Below are 16,162 nucleotides of genomic sequence, written 5' to 3'. Positions count from 1 at the left end.
CTACACCACTTCCTTCATGGCTGGATTTAGCCGCCTCTGTGGTTGAACCACTGGCTTAGCATCATCCTCCAATAGGATTTTATGCATGCATCTAGATGGGCATTTTCCCTTAAGGTCACTTATGGACCACCCAAGAGCTGTCTTGTGTGTCCTTAGCACTTGAATTAGTGCTTCCTCTTCCAGTGGATTTAAAGCAGAGCTTATGATCACTGGAAAAGTGTCACCTTCTCCCGGAAATGTATATTTCAGGGATGGTGGTAATGGCTTGAGCTCAGGTTTAGGAGGTTTCTCCTCTTCCTGAGGAAGTCTTAGAGGCTCTTTCAATTCCTCTGAACCCTCCAAATCAGGCTGAACATCTTTAAAGATGTCTTCCAGCTCTGATTCGAGACTCTTAGCCATGTTGACCTCCTCTACCAAAGAGTCAATGAGATCAACTTTCATGCAGTCTTTTGGTGTGTCTAGATGCTGCATGGCTTTAACAGCATTCAACTTAAACTCATCCTCATTGACTCTCAGGGTTACTTCCCCCTTTTAGACATCAATGAGAGTTCGTCTAGTTGCTAGGAAAGGTCTTCATAGAATGAGAGTAGCACTTTTGTGCTCCTCCATTTTCAGCACTACAAAGTCAGTGGGAAAGGCGAATGGCCCAACCCTGACAATCATGTCCTCAATCACGCCTGATGGGTATTTAATGGAGCCATCAGCAAGTTGGAGACATATCTGGGTTGGTTTAACTTCTTCAGTTAAACCAAGCTTTCTGATAGTGGATGCAGGTATTAGGTTGATGCTTGCCCCAAGATCACATAAAACTGTCTTGGTGCAATTACCCTCTAGTATGTGATGAGCGGATAATTTATACGCTTTTTGGCATTATTTTTAGTATGTTTTTAGTATATTTTAATTAGTTTTTATTATATTTTTATTAGTTTTTATTTAAAAATCACATTTCTGGACTTTACTATGAGTTTGTGTGTTTTTCTGTGATTTCAGGTATTTTCTGGCTGAAATTAAGGGACCTGAGCAAAAATCTGATTCAGAGGCTGAAAAAGGACTGCAGATGCTGTTGGATTCTGACCTCCCTGCACTCTAAGTGGATTTTCTGGAGCTACAGAAACCCAATTAGCGCGCTCTCAATTGTGTTGGAAAGTAGACATCCTGGGCTTTCCAGAAATATATAATAGTCCATACTTTGTCTGAGATTTGATGGCCAAAACCGGCGTTCCAAGTTAGCTCAAGAATTCTGGCGTTTAACTCCAAAACTGGCACAAAAGCTGGAGTTAAACGCCCCAAACTGGCACAAAAGCTGGCGTTTAACTCCAAGAAAAGTCTCTACACATGGAAGCTTCAATGCTCAGCCCAAGCACATACCAAGTGGGCCCGGAAGAAGATTTCTGCATTAATTACTTATTTCTGTAAACCCTAGGCTACCAGTTTTCTATAAATAGGACCTTTTGCTATTATATATACAATCGATCTTTGATAAGTCTTATGCTATCTTAGACACGTTTGGAGGCTGGCCATTCGGCCATGCCTAGACCTTGTTCTTATGTATTTTCAACGGTGGAGTTTCTACACACCATAGATTAAGGTGTGGAGCTCTGCTGTTCTTCAAGAATTAATACAAAGTACTATTATTTTTCTATTCAACTCAAGTCTATTTCTTCTCCAAGATATTCATTCGTTCTTCACCTTGATGGATGTGATGATCCGTGAGACTCATCATCATTCTCACCTATGAACATGTGCCTGACAACCACCTCTGTTCCACTAGCAATGGCTTGAATGCGTATCTCTTGGGTTTCTAATCTAAGATTGGAACCTTCGTGGTATAGGCTAGAATTATTGGCGGTCATTCTTGAGATCCGGAAAGTATAAACCTTATCTGTGGTATTTCGAGTAGGATCTGGGAAGGGATGACTGTGACGAGCTTCAAACTCGCGATTGTGGGGCGTGTGACAGACGCAAAAAGGATCAATGGATCCTATTCCGACATGATAGAGAACCGACAGATGATTAGCTGTGCAGTGACAGCGCATTTGGAACGTTTTCACTGAGAGGACGGGAAGTAGCCATTGACAACGGTGATGCCCAACATAAAGCTTGCCATAGAAAGGAGTATAAATGATTGGAAGAAGGCAATAGGAAAGCAGAGGTTCAGGAGGAACAAAGCATCTTCATACGCTTATCTGAAATTCCAACCAAAGAATTACATAAGTATCTCTATCTTTATTTTATGTTTTATTTATCTTTTAATTATCAATTCTCCATCACCATCTGAATTCGCCTGACTGAGATTTACAAGGTGACCATAGCTTGCTTCAAGCCGACAGTCTCCGTGGGATCGACCCTTACTCACGTAAGGTTTATTACTTGGACGACCCAGTGCACTTGCTGGTTAGTTGTGCGGAATTGTGACAAATTGTGATTCACGTTTAAGAGCTCCAAGTCCTTTGGCGCCATTGTTGATGATCAAAATTTCGCATACCAAGTTTTTGGCGTCGTTGCCGGGGATTGTTCGAGTTTGGACAACTGACGGTTCATCTTGTTGCTTTTATTTTCTTTTCCATATAAGTTTCGAAAATCACAAAAAAATTTATAAAATTATAAAAATAAAAAATATTTTATGTTTCTTATTTAAGTCTAGTATCAATTTTTAAGTTTGGTGTCAATTGCATTCTTCTTGCATTTTTCGAAAACATGCAATATGTTCTTCATTAATCTTCAAGTTGTTCTTGATGATTTCAGTGCTCTGATCTTTAAATTCTCTTGTTTTGTGTGTTTTGTTGTTTCTCATGCATTCTCAATTTGTTAGTGTCTCTGATAAACCCATATTTCATGAGTTCTTTTGTGCTTAATTAGAGTGATTTATTCAACTCTTCGCCTACTTATTCACATTAATTGCATGGTTTTACTTTCCCTTCCTTATCATGTCATATTGTGAAAAACATGTTTCCTAAGCTTTAAAATCAATTAATTTAATTACCTTTATTTCCATTCGATGCCGTGATTAGTGTGTTGAGTAGTTTCAGATTTTCTAAGGCAGAATGACTTAAAGGACGGAAAAGGAAACATACAAAAATGGAAGAAGAAAGCAAAACGGAGCTTTAAGGAAATTGGTATCCACGCGATCGCATGGATGACGCGATCGCGTGCCAAGCACGAATCAGCAGCGACGCGGCCGCATGACTGATGCGACCGCGCGCCTTAAGCAAAACGCATATGACGCGGTCGCATGACTGACGCGACCGCGTGGCAAGGAAAGGCTCCAAATGACGCGACCGCGTGACCCACACGGACGCGTGACAGAGGCCACGCATCAGAATTTACAGAATACGCCCCCAGCAAATTCTGAAGCCCTTTTTGGCCCAGATCCAAGTACAGACAGCATAGACCAGAGGTTATAAAGTGTGGGAATGCACCTATTCAAAGAGAGCTCGTATATTTCACTTTTCAATGATTTAGATTTAGTTGAGAGGGAGATCTTCTCTCTCTCTCTTTTAGGATTTAAGATTTCTTCTTGTTTTAAGAGTAACTCTGGATCCCAGGTTTAATGTTCTTTTATTTTAGTTTTACTTTTATTTATTTATTCCAACATTTGAATTGATTATTATAATTTGATTTACGAATTATTCCATGTTACAGACAGTTATTTGAATTAATGATAATTGAGGTATTTTCAGTTTATGATTGTTCTCTTTGATTCAAGTCACCATTGCTTCCTATCTAAGGATATTTTTATTATTCCAGCAATTTTACTTTTTTCCCTTTTGGTTCTGGTTAAGAATTTAGTAACTCAACAGTTATTAAACTTAACATAATTGATAATCGTTATCTTGCTAATTGAGCTGAACTTAAGCAATCACAACCTTTTCTTAGGAAATAATTAGGATTTAAAGGTCAATTTAATTAGTCCCTTGACTTTCCTTTGCCCTAGTAAAGGTTGACCAAGTGGAGTTTAGATTCAACTCTCATTATAGTTGAGGGAGATAACTACGTTGGACCTCCGACTTCTCTTACCTTGCCAAAAGTTTGCTTTACAGTATTTATTTATTTTAATTGCCATTTACTTTACTTGTCATTTAAAATTACTTGCTTCTCATCTTCTAAACCCCGATTACAACCTTTATAGCCAATAATAAGAACACACTTCCTCGCAGTTCCTTGAGAAGACGACCCGAGGTTTGAATACTCGGTTAACAATTTTTAAGGGGTTTGTTACTTGTGACACCCAAAACGTTTGTACGAAGGGATTTTTGTCGGTTTAGAGACTATATCTACAACGCGACTGTTTTTATGACATTCTTTACTGGCAAAAATCCTAACGTCAGTCTCTTATATGAAAATTTTTAAGTTTGGTGTCTTGCATGCATTGTTTGATTTGAGTTTCCTAAGATTAGTTGTATTTTGATTGTTTCTCATCATTAAAAATTCAAAAATATTTTCAAAATTGTGTCTTTTCAAGTCAATAATACAAAGAATTGAAGATTCAGAACATTCAGCAGAGGAATCAAACAGAAAAAGCTGGGCGTTCAAAACGCCCAGTGAAAAAGGAAAACTGGTGTTTAAACGCCAGCCAGGGTACCTGGCTGGGCGTTTAACGCCCAAAAAGGTAGGATTTTGGGTGTTAAACGCCAGAATAGATGCCATTCTGGGCGTTTAATGCCAGAAGGACACTAGAGGGAAGATTTTGTTTTTAATACAAATTTTTTTCAAATCTTCATAATTTTTCAAAATCAAATCTTTTTCAAATCACATCTTTTCAATCATATCTCTTCAAAATCAATTTCTTTCCATTTTTTTTATTTTCGAAAATCTTTGTTATAATTAAAGATTTACTTCAAAATTTTCAAGTTGTTACTTGCCTATTAAGAAAGGATCAAACTTTAAATTTTAGAATCATATCTTTTAATTTCTTATTAGTCAAGTAATCAACATTAATTTTAAAAACTTTTTTTTTTCTAAATTGATTTTCAATCATATCTTCTCAATCATATCTTCTCAATCACATTTTTTTCAAAATTAACTCTCAATCATATCTTTTTTATTTCTAATTTCAAAATCTTTTTCAAAAATCACTTAATTTCTTTCCCAATTTTAGTTTTTGAAAATCATCAATCAAATTTTCAAAATTTCTTTTAATTATTTCAAAATCTTTTACTTTAATTTCGAAAATTCTTCCCCTCTTCTCACATCCTTCTATTTAAAGGACTAACACTCTTCCTTAAGGTGCAATTTGAACTCCCTCCTTCTTTATATGTTCGAATTCTCTTCTATCTACCTTCTCCTTCTATTCTTCTTTTCCTCTGACACCTCAAGGAATCTCTATACTGTGACATAGAGGATTTCTTACTTTCTTGTTCTCTTCTCTTTCATATGAGCAGGAACAAAGATAAAGGCATACTTGTTCAAGCTGATCCTGAACCTGAAAGGACCTTGAAGAGAAAGCTAAGAGAAGCTAAAGCACAATTCTCTTTAGAGGGCCTAACAGAGCTCTTCAAGGAAGAAGAAACCATGGCAGCTGAAAACAACAATGCCAACAATGCAAGGAAGGTGCTCGGTGACTTTACTGCACCTACTCCCGATTTCTATGGGAGAAGCATCTCAATCCCTGCCATTGGAGCAAACAACTTTGAGCTTAAGCCTCAATTAGTTTCTCTAATGCAACAGAACTGCAAGTTTCATGGACTTCCATTGGAAGATCCTCATCAGTTCTTAGCTGAATTCTTGCAAATCTGTGACACTGTCAAGACCAATGGGGTTGACCCTGAAGTCTACAGACATATGCTTTTTCCTTTTGCTGTAAGAGACAGAGCTAGGACATGGTTGGACTCACAACCTAAAGAAAGCCTGAACTCTTGGGAAAAGCTAGTCAATGCCTTCTTGGCAAAGTTCTTTCCACCTCAAAAATTGAGCATGCTTAGAGTGGAAGTCCAAACCTTCAGACAGAAGGAAGGTGAATCCCTCTATGAAGCTTGGAAAAGATACAAGCAATTAATCAGAAGATGTCATTCTGACATGCTTTCTGAATGGAGCATCATAGGAATTTTCTATGATGGTCTGTCTAAACTATCCAAGATGTCATTAGATAGCTCTGCTGAAGGATCTCTTCATCTGAAGAAGACGCCTGTAGAAGCTCAGGAACTCATTGAAATGGTTGCAAATAACCAATTCATGTACACTTCTGAAAGGAATCCTGTGAATAATGGGACAAATCAGAAGAAAGAATTTCTTGAGATTGATACTCTGAATGCCATATTGGCTCAGAATAAAATATTGACCCAACAAGTCAATATGATTTCTCAGAGTCTGTCTGAAATGCAAGCAGCAACAGGCAGTACTAAGGAAGCTTCCTCTGAAGAAGAAGCTTATGATCCTGAGAACCCAGCAATGGAAGAGGTGAATTACATGGGAGAACCCTATGGAAACATCTATAATCCTTCATGGAGAAAACATCTAAATATCTCATGGAAGGATCAACAGAGACCTCAACAAGGTTTCAACAACAATAATGGTGGAAGAAACAGGTTTAGCAATAGCAAGTCTTTTCCATCATCTTCTCAGCAACAGACAGAGAACTCTAAGCAAAGCCACTCTGACTTAGTAACCATTATCTCTGATCTAATTAAAACCACTCAAAGTTTCATGACTGAAACAAGGTCCTCCATTAGAAATTTGGAGGCACAAGTGGGTCAGCTGAGTAAGAAAATTACTGAACTCCCTCCTAGAACTCTCCCAAGCAATACAGAAGAGAATCCAAAGAGAGAGTGCAAGGCCATAAACACGTCTCACATGGCCGAACCTGATGAGGAGGAAGAGGCTGTAATCTCCACTGAGGAAGACCTCAATGGACATCCACTGACCTCCAAGGAGTTCCCTAATGAGGAACCATGGGAATCTGAGGCTCAGACTGAGACCATAGAGATTCCATTGAATCTACTTCTACCATTCATGAGCTCTGATGAGTATTCTTCCTCTGAAGAGGATGAAGATGTTACTAAAGAGCAAGTTGCTAAGTACCTTGGAGCAATCATGAAGCTAAATGCCAGGTTGTTTGGTAATGAGACTTGGGAGGATGAACCTCCATTGCTCATCAAAGAACTGGATGACTTGACTAGGCAGAAATTACCTCTGAAGAGACAAGACCCTGGAAAATTCTCCATCCCTTGTACCATAGGCACCATGACCTTTGAGAAGGCTCTGTGTGACCTAGGGTCAAGCATAAACCTCATGCCTCTCTCTGTAATGGAGAAGCTAAGGATCATTGAGGTTCAAGTTGCAAGAATCTCACTGGAGATGGCAGACAATTCAAAGAAACAGGCTTATGGACTTGTAGAGGATGTCTTGGTAAAGGTTGAAGACCATTACATCCCTGCTGATTTCATAATCCTAGAGACTGGGAAGTGTATGGATGAATCCATCATCCTTGGCAGACCCTTCCTAGTCACAACAAAAGCTGTGATTGATGTTGATAGAGGAGAATTGATCATTCAAGTGAATGAAAACTCCCTTGTGTTTAAAGCTCAAGGATATCCCTCTGTCACCATGGAGAGGAAGCATGAAGAGCTTCTCTCAATACAGAGTCAAACAGAGCCCCCATAGTCAAACTCTAAGTTTGGTATTGTGAGGCCACAACCAAACTTTAAGTTTGGTGTTGAACCCCCACATTCAAACTCTAAGTTTGGTGTCGGGAGGTTCCAACATTGCTCTGAACATCTGTGAGGCTCCATGAGAGCCACTGTCAAGCTATTGACATTAAAGAAGCGCTTGTTGGGAGGCAACCCAATTTTTACTTATCTATGTTAAATTTCTATTTTCTTTTGTTAATTTATGTTTTCTGTAGGTTGATGATCATGTGTGAAAGTCACAAAAACAATTGAAAAAGCAAAAATAGAAGGAAAAATAGAATGAAAAATAGAACATCCTGGAGGAGAAACTTACTGGCGTTTAAACGCTAGCAAGGGTAGCAGAATGGGCGTTAAACGCCCAATTTGGCACCATTCTGGGCGTTTGACGCCAGAAATGGGCACCAGACTGGCGTTTAACGCCAAGAATGGGCAAGAAGCTGGCGTTAAACGCCAGGATTGACAGCAAGGGGCATTTTTCACGCCACATGGTGCAGGGATGATAAATTCTTGACACCTCAGGATCTGTGGACCCCACAGGATCCCCACCTACCCCACCTCTCTCTTCTTCACCCATTCACTAATCACCTCAATACCTCTTCCCCAAAAACACCCCTCACCTATCAAATTCCACCATTCTCTTTAGCATTCACATCCATCCTTCATAAAACCCCACCTACCTCACCATTCAAATTCAAACCACTTTTGCACCCAAACCCACCCATAATGGCCGAACCATACCCGCCTCTCCACTCCTATATAAACCCATCTTCACTCCTTCATTTTCACCCAACATACACACTACCTATCCCCCTTAGCCGAAACACTAAGCCCCCTCCATCTCCTCTATTTCTTCTTCTTCTACTCTCTTCTTTCTTCTTTTGCTCGAGGACGAGCAACCTTCTAAGTTTGGTGTGGTAAAAGCTAAAGCTTTTTTGTTTTTCCATAACCATTTATGGCACCAAAGGCCGGAGAAACCTCTAGAAAGAGGAAAGAGAAGGCAAAAGCTTCCACCTCCGAGTCATGAAAGATGGAGAGATTCCTCTCAAAGGTGCATCAAGACCACTTCTATGAAGTTGTGGCCAAGAAGAAGGTGATCCCCGAGGTCCCTTTTAAGCTCAAAAAGGGCGAATATCTGGAGATCCGACATGAGATCCGAAGAAGAGGTTGGGAAGTTCTCACCAACCCCATTCAACAAGTCGGAATCTTAATGGTTCAAGAGTTCTATGCCAATGCATGGATCACCAAGAACCATGATCAAAGTGTGAACCCGGACCCCAAGAATTGGCTTACAATGGTCCGAGGGAAATACTTAGACTTTAGTCCGAAAAATGTAAGGTTGGCATTCAACTTGCCCATGATGCAAGGAGATGCACACCCATACATTAGAAGGGTCAATTTTGATCAAAGTTTGGACCAAGTCCTCATGGACATCTGTGAAGAGGGCGCTCAATGGAAGAGAGATTCAAGAGGAAAGCCGGTTCAACTAAGAAGGCATGACCTTAAGCCCGTGGCTAGGGGATGGTTGGAGTTCATCCAACGCTCAATCATTCCCACTAGCAACCGATCTAAAGTTACTATAGACCGGGCTATCATGATTCATAGCATCATGATTAGAGAGGAAGTAGAAGTTCATGAAGTTATATCCCAAGAACTCTACAAGGTGGCGGACAAGTCCTCTACTATGGCAAGGTTAGCCTTCCCTCATCTCATCTGTCACCTCTGCAATTCAGCTGGAATTGACATAGAGGAAGACATTCTCATTGATGAGGACAAGCCCACCACTAAGAAAAGGATGGAGCAAACAAGAGATCCCACTCATGGACAAGAGCATGAGGAAACTCCTCATCATGAAATCCCTGAGATGCCTCAAGGGATGCATTTTCCTCCACAAAACTATTGGGAGCAAATCAACACCTCTCTAGGAGAATTAAGCTCCAACATAGGACAACTAAGGGTGGAGCACTAAGAGCATTCCATCCTCCTCCATGAAATTAGAGAAGACCAAAGAACCATGAGAGAGGAGCAACAAAGGCAAGGAAGAGACATTGAGGAGCTCAAGCACTCCATAAGATCTTCAAGAGGAAGAACAAGCTGCCATCACTAAGGTGGACCCGTTCTTTAATTTCCTTGTTCTTTATTTTCTATTTTTCGAATTTTTATGCTTTATGTTTATTTATGTTTGTGTCTTTATTACATGATCATTAGTGTCTAAGTGTCTATGCCTTAAAGCTATGAAAATGAATCCATCACCTTTCTTAAATGAAGAATATTTTTAATTGAAAAAGAAAAAGAAGTGCATGAATTTCAAATTTTAAAACAGTTTAGTTATTTTGATGTGGTGGCAATACTATTGTTTTTCTGAATGAATGCTTGAATAGTGCATATTTTCGAATTTGATTATTTATGAATGTTAAAATTGTTGGCTCTTGAAAGAATGATGGGAAAAGGAGAAATGTTATCTGACGATCTGAAAAATCATAAAATTGATTCTTGAAGCAAGAAAAAGCAGTGAAAAGCTTGCAGAAAAAAAAAAGAGGCGAAAAAAAAAAAGAGAAAGAAGAAGAAAGAAAAAAATAAAAGCAAGCAGAAAAAGACAATACCCCTTTAAACCAAAAGGCAAGGGTGATAAAAAGGGATCCAAGGCTTTGAGCATCAGTGGATAGGAGGGCCCACAGGAATAAAATCCTGGCCTAAGCGGCTAAACCAAGCTGTCCCTAACCATGTGCTTATGGCGTGAAGGTGTCAAGTGAAAACTTGAGACTGAGCGGTTAAAGTCGAGGTCCAAAGCAAAAAAGAAGAGTGTGCTTAAGAACTCTGGACACCTCTAATTGGGGACTCTAGCAAAGCTGAGTCACAATCTAAAAAGGTTCAACCAGTTATGTGTCTATGGCATTTATGTATCCGGTGGTAATACTGGAAAACAAAGTGCTTAGGGTCACGGCCAAGACTAATAAAGTAGCTGTGTTCAAGAATCAACATACTTAACTAGGAGAATCAATAACACTATCTGGATTCTGAGTTCCTATAGATGCCAATCATTCTGAACTTCAAAGGATAAAATGAGATGCCAAAATTGTTCAGAAGCAAAAAGTTAAAAGCCCCGCTCATCTAATTAAATACTAATCTTCATAGATGTTTTTGGAATTCATTGTATATTCTCTTCTTTTTATCCTATTTGATTTTCAGTTGCTTGGGGACAAGCAACAATTTAAGTTTGGTGTTGTGATGAGCGGATAATTTATATGCTTTTTGACATTATCTTTAGTATGTTTTTAGTATATTTTAATTAGTTTTTATTATATTTTTATTAGTTTTTATTTAAAAATCACATTTTTGGACTTTACTATAAGTTTGTGTGTTTTTATGTGATTTCAGGTATTTTCTGGCTGAAATTGAGGGACCTGAGCAAAAATCTGATTCAGAGGCTGAAAAAGGACTGCAGATGCTGTTGGATTCTAACCTCCCTGAACTCAAAGTGGATTTTCTGGAGCTACAGATACCCAATTGGCACGCTCTCAATTGCGTTGGAAAGTAGACATCCTGGGCTTTCTAGCAATAAATAATAGTCCATACTTTGCCCGAGATTTGATGGCCCAAACCGGCGTTCCAAGTCAGCTCAAGAATTCTAGCGTTTAACTCCAAAACTGGCACAAAAGCTGGAGTTAAACGCCCAAACTGGCACAAAAGCTGGTGTTTAACTCCAAGAAAAGTCTCTACATATAGAAGCTTCAATGCTCAGCCCAAGCACACACCAAGTGGGCCCGAAAGAAGATTTCTGCATTAATTACTTATTTCTGTAAACCCTAGGCTACCAGTTTTCTATAAATAGGACCTTTTGCTATTGTATATACAATCGATCTTTGATAAGTCTTATGCTATCTTAGACACGTTTGGAGGCTGGTCATTCAGCCATGCCTAGACCTTGTTCTTATGTATTTTCAACGGTGGAGTTTCTACACACCATAGATTAAGGTGTGGAGCTCTGCTATTCTTCAAGAATTAATACAAAGTACTATTGTTTTTCTATTCAACTCAAGTCTATTTCTTCTCCAAGATATTCATTCGTTCTTCAACTTGATGGATGTGATGATCCGTGACACTCATCATCATTCTCACCTATGAACATGTGCCTGACAACCACCTCTGTTCTACTAGCAATGGCTTGAATGCGTATCTCTTGGGTTTCTAATCTAAGATTGGAACCTTCGTGGTATAGGCTAGAATTATTGGCGGTCATTCTTGAGATCCGGAAAGTCTAAACCTTGTCTGTGGTATTCCGAGTAGGATCTGGGAAGGGATGACTGTGATGAGCTTCAAACTCGCGATTATGGGGCATGTGACAGACGCAAAAAGGATCAATGGATCCTATTCCGACATGATCGAGAACCGACAGATGATTAGCCGTGCGGTGACAGCGCATTTGAAACATTTTCACTGAGAAGACGGGAAGTAGCCATTGACAACGGTGATGCCCAACATAAAGGTTGCCATGAAAGGAGTATGAATGATTGGAAGAAGGCAATAGGAAAGCAGAGGTTCAGGAGGAACAAAGCATCTTCATACGCTTATCTGAAATTCCATCCAAAGAATTACATAAGTATCTCTATCTTTATTTTATGTTTTATTTATCTTTTAATTATCAATTCTCCATCACCATCTAAATTCGCCTAACTGAGATTTACAAGGTGACCATAGCTTGCTTCAAGCCGACAGTCTCCGTGGGATCGACCCTTACTCACGTAAGGTTTATTACTTGGACGACCCAGTGCACTTGCTGGTTAGTTGTGCAGAATTGTGACAAAGTGTGATTCACGTTTAAGAGCTCCAAGTCCTTTGGCGCCATTATTGATGATCACAATTTCACATACCAGTATGCATGGTATTAGAAAGCTTCCGGGATCTTTAAGCTTTTCTGGAAAGCTTTTCAGAATGACTGCACTGCATTCTTCAGTGAGGAGAACTCTTTCAGTTTCTCTCCAATCCTTCTTATAACTCAAGATCTCCTTCATGAACTTGGCATAAGAAGGTATTTGCTCAAGTGCCTCTGCAAATGGAATCTTTATTTCAAGAGTCCTGAGATAATCTACAAAGCGAGCAAATTGCTTATCCTGCCCCTCTTGGCGGAGTTTTTAAGGATAAGGTATCTTGGCTTTATATTCCTCAACCTTAGTTGCTGCAGGTTTATTTCCTACAGAGGTGGTTGGAGAAGCCTTTTTAGAGGGGTTGTTATCAGCACTTGTGTGTGTCTGATCCCTCACTGGCATTTGAATGCCAGGGTTAGAAGCTGGAGTGGCGTTGGATGCCAACTCCTTACTTGTTCCTGGCATTTGAACACCAGAACTGAGCTTCCATTGGGCGTTTGACGCCAACTCCTTGTTTGTTTCTGGCATTTGAACGCCAGAGTTATTCCTCTCTGGGCTCTTACTGTCCTCAGAGGGATTTTGGATAGCAGGTTGTTCATTTCTTGGCTTCCTGCTGCCTTGAAGTGAGGTATTTAATGCTTTCCCACTTCTTAATTGAATTGCTTGGCACTCTTCCGTTATTTGTTTTGATAACTACTGTTCTATTTGCTTCAACTGTACTTCCATATTCATATTTGCTATTCTTGTGTCTTGTAGTATCTCCTTGAATTTGGCTAGCTGTTTTGTTAGAAAGTCTAATTGCTGATTGAATTTAGTAATTTGTTCTACAGGACTGAGTTCAGCAGTTACTGTTTTAGCCTCTTCTTTCATGGAAGATTCACTATTTAGGTACAGATGCTGATTTCTGGCAACTATATCAATAAGCTCTTGAGCCTCTTCAATTGTCTTTCTCATGTGTATAGATCCACCAGCTGAGTGATCTAGAGAAATTTGAGCTCTCTTTGTAAGCCCATAATAGAAGATGTCTAACTGCACCCATTCTGAAAACATTTCAAAGGGGCATTTTCTTAGCATCTCTCTGTATCTCTCCCAGGCATCATAAAGAGATTCATTATCTCCTTGTTTAAAGCCTTGGATGTCCAGCCTTAGCTGTGTCATCCGTTTTGGAGGGAAGTATTGATTCAGGAATTTTTCTAACAGCTATTTCCATGTCCTTATACTAGCCTTAGGTTGGTTATTTAACCACCACTTAGCTTGGTCTTTTACAGCAAATAGAAACAGTAATAATCTGTAGACATCCTGATCTACTTCCTCATCATGTACTGTGTCAGCAATTTGTAAAAATTGTGCCAGAAACTCTATAGGTTCTTCCTATGGAAGACCGGAATACTGGCAACTTTGCTGCACCATGATAATGAGCTGAGGATTCAACTCAAAGCTACTGACTCCAATGGAGGGTATACAGATACTGCTCCCATATGAAGCAGTAGTGGGGTTAACATATGACCCCAAAGTCCTTCTGGACTGTTCATTTCCACTTAGGTCTATGATGGAGAAAGGGAGATGATGCGGATTGCAAATAATTTTTTTTCTTTCGAAAACCGAAATTAAAATTAAATAAAATAAAATAAAATAAATGAAAAATTGACTATATTTTCGAAAATTAGAAGAAAAAGAAATAAAAGAAAATTGAAAACTAAATTAATTAATTAAAGATTTGAAAAAAATATGGGTGAGGATTTTCAAAAAAAATGAAGAGAGAGAAATTGGTTAGGAAGTTTTGAAAAAGATATGTCTTAAAGTTAAAGATACTTGTAAGAAAATAAAATAAAATAAAATAAAAAGAAAAGATATGAAAAAGATTTGATTTTAAGATTTGAGATTAGAAAAGATAAGATAAGCTAGGTAAGAGAAGATAAGGAATTTAAATTAAAAAGTGTTGAAATTTAAATTTTAAATTTGAAAATTAATTTTGAAATTTGAAATAAGATAAGATAAGATTTTGAAAAAGATATGATTTTTTTGAAAAAGATTAGAATTTGAAATTTTAAAACTAAGATAAGATAAAATAAAAAATTTTTAAAATAAAATCTGAATTTTTAAAATGAAAATTCGAAAAATCAATTAAAATAAAGGAAAAAGATATTTTTGAATTCAATGAGGAAAGAGAAAAACAATAAAAAGACACAAAACTTAAAATTTTTAGATCTAATGCTCCTTATTTTCGAAAATTTTGGAGGGAAACACCAAGGAACACCAAACTTAAAAATTTTAAGATCAAAACACAAGGAAGACTCAAGAACACTTTGAAGACTCACAAGAACAACAAGAACATGAAGATAGAACACCAAACTTAAAATTTTTGGAAAACCAAAATAAAACTTTCGAAAACTAAAGAAAAATCAACAAGAAAACACCAAACTTAAAGTTTGGAACAAGATTTATTCAAAGAAAAATTATTTTTGAAAAAATTTTTAAAAAGAGGATAGCCAATTACCAAGAACATAAGCACCACGCTCTAGCCAATTGAGCTATAAATTTAAGGTGTTTTAACAAGGTATAAATAAATCCTTTTTTTTAGATGCTAATAATTCGAAAATGCACAAGAAAAACAAGAAAAATCACAAAACAAGAAAAACTAAAGATCAAACAAGGAAAATAAACAAGAACAACTTGAAGATTAAGAAAGAACAATGAACACAATTTCGAAAATTTAAAAGAAAATAAAAACATGCAATTGACACCAAACTTAAAACATGAAACTAAACTCAAACAAAAAAACTCAATTATCAATTTATAAAATTTTCGAAAAATTTTAAAAAGAGAAAATAAGGATAAAAAAAAAGAAATTTCAACCAAAAACAATAATAAAAGACTCTAAACCAAAAAGAAAATTTTTTCCTAATCTAAGCAACAAAATGAACCGTCAGTTGTTCAAACTCGAACAATCCCCGGCAACGGCGCCAAAAACTTGGTGCACGAATTGTGAATCACACTTTTCACAACTCGTACCACTAACCAGCAAGTGCACTGGGTCATCCAAGTAATACCTTACGTGAGTAAGGGTCGATCCCACGGAGATTGTTGGTTTGAAGCAAACTATTGTTATCTTGTAAATCTTAGTCAGGAAATCAATTATAATTATCAGTATGAATTGCGAAGAATAAAAGAGCATGGATTAAATACTTGTTCTGCAGTAATGGAGAATACGTTGGAGTTTTGGAGATGCTTTGTCTTCTGAATCTCTGCTTTCTCCCTGTCTTCTTCTTCACGCACGCAAGGTTCCTCCTATGGCAAGCTATGTGTTGGTGGATCACCGTTGTCAATGGCTACCATCCGTCCTTTCAGTGAAAAAGGTCCAAGTGCGCTGTCACCGCACGACTAATCATCTGTCGGTTCCCACTCATGCTGGAATAGGATCCATTGATCCTTTTGCGTCTGTCACTACATCCATCCCTTGTGAGTTTGAAGCTCATCACAATCATTCAATCCCTGAATCCTACTCGGAATACCACAGACAAGGTTTAGACTTTCTGGATTCTCAAGAATGCTGCCAATGGATTCTAGCTTATACCACGAAGATTCTGATTAAGGAATCCAAGAGATATTCATTCAATCAAAGGTAGAACAGAGGTGGTTGTCAGACACGCGTTCATAGGTTGAGGATGATGATGA

This window comes from Arachis ipaensis, chromosome B01, assembly GCF_000816755.2.
Source record: "Arachis ipaensis cultivar K30076 chromosome B01, Araip1.1, whole genome shotgun sequence".
NCBI lineage: Eukaryota > Viridiplantae > Streptophyta > Magnoliopsida > Fabales > Fabaceae > Arachis > Arachis ipaensis.
The sequence above is the reverse complement of the archived record's forward strand: the minus strand, read 5'-3'. Positions refer to the sequence as shown.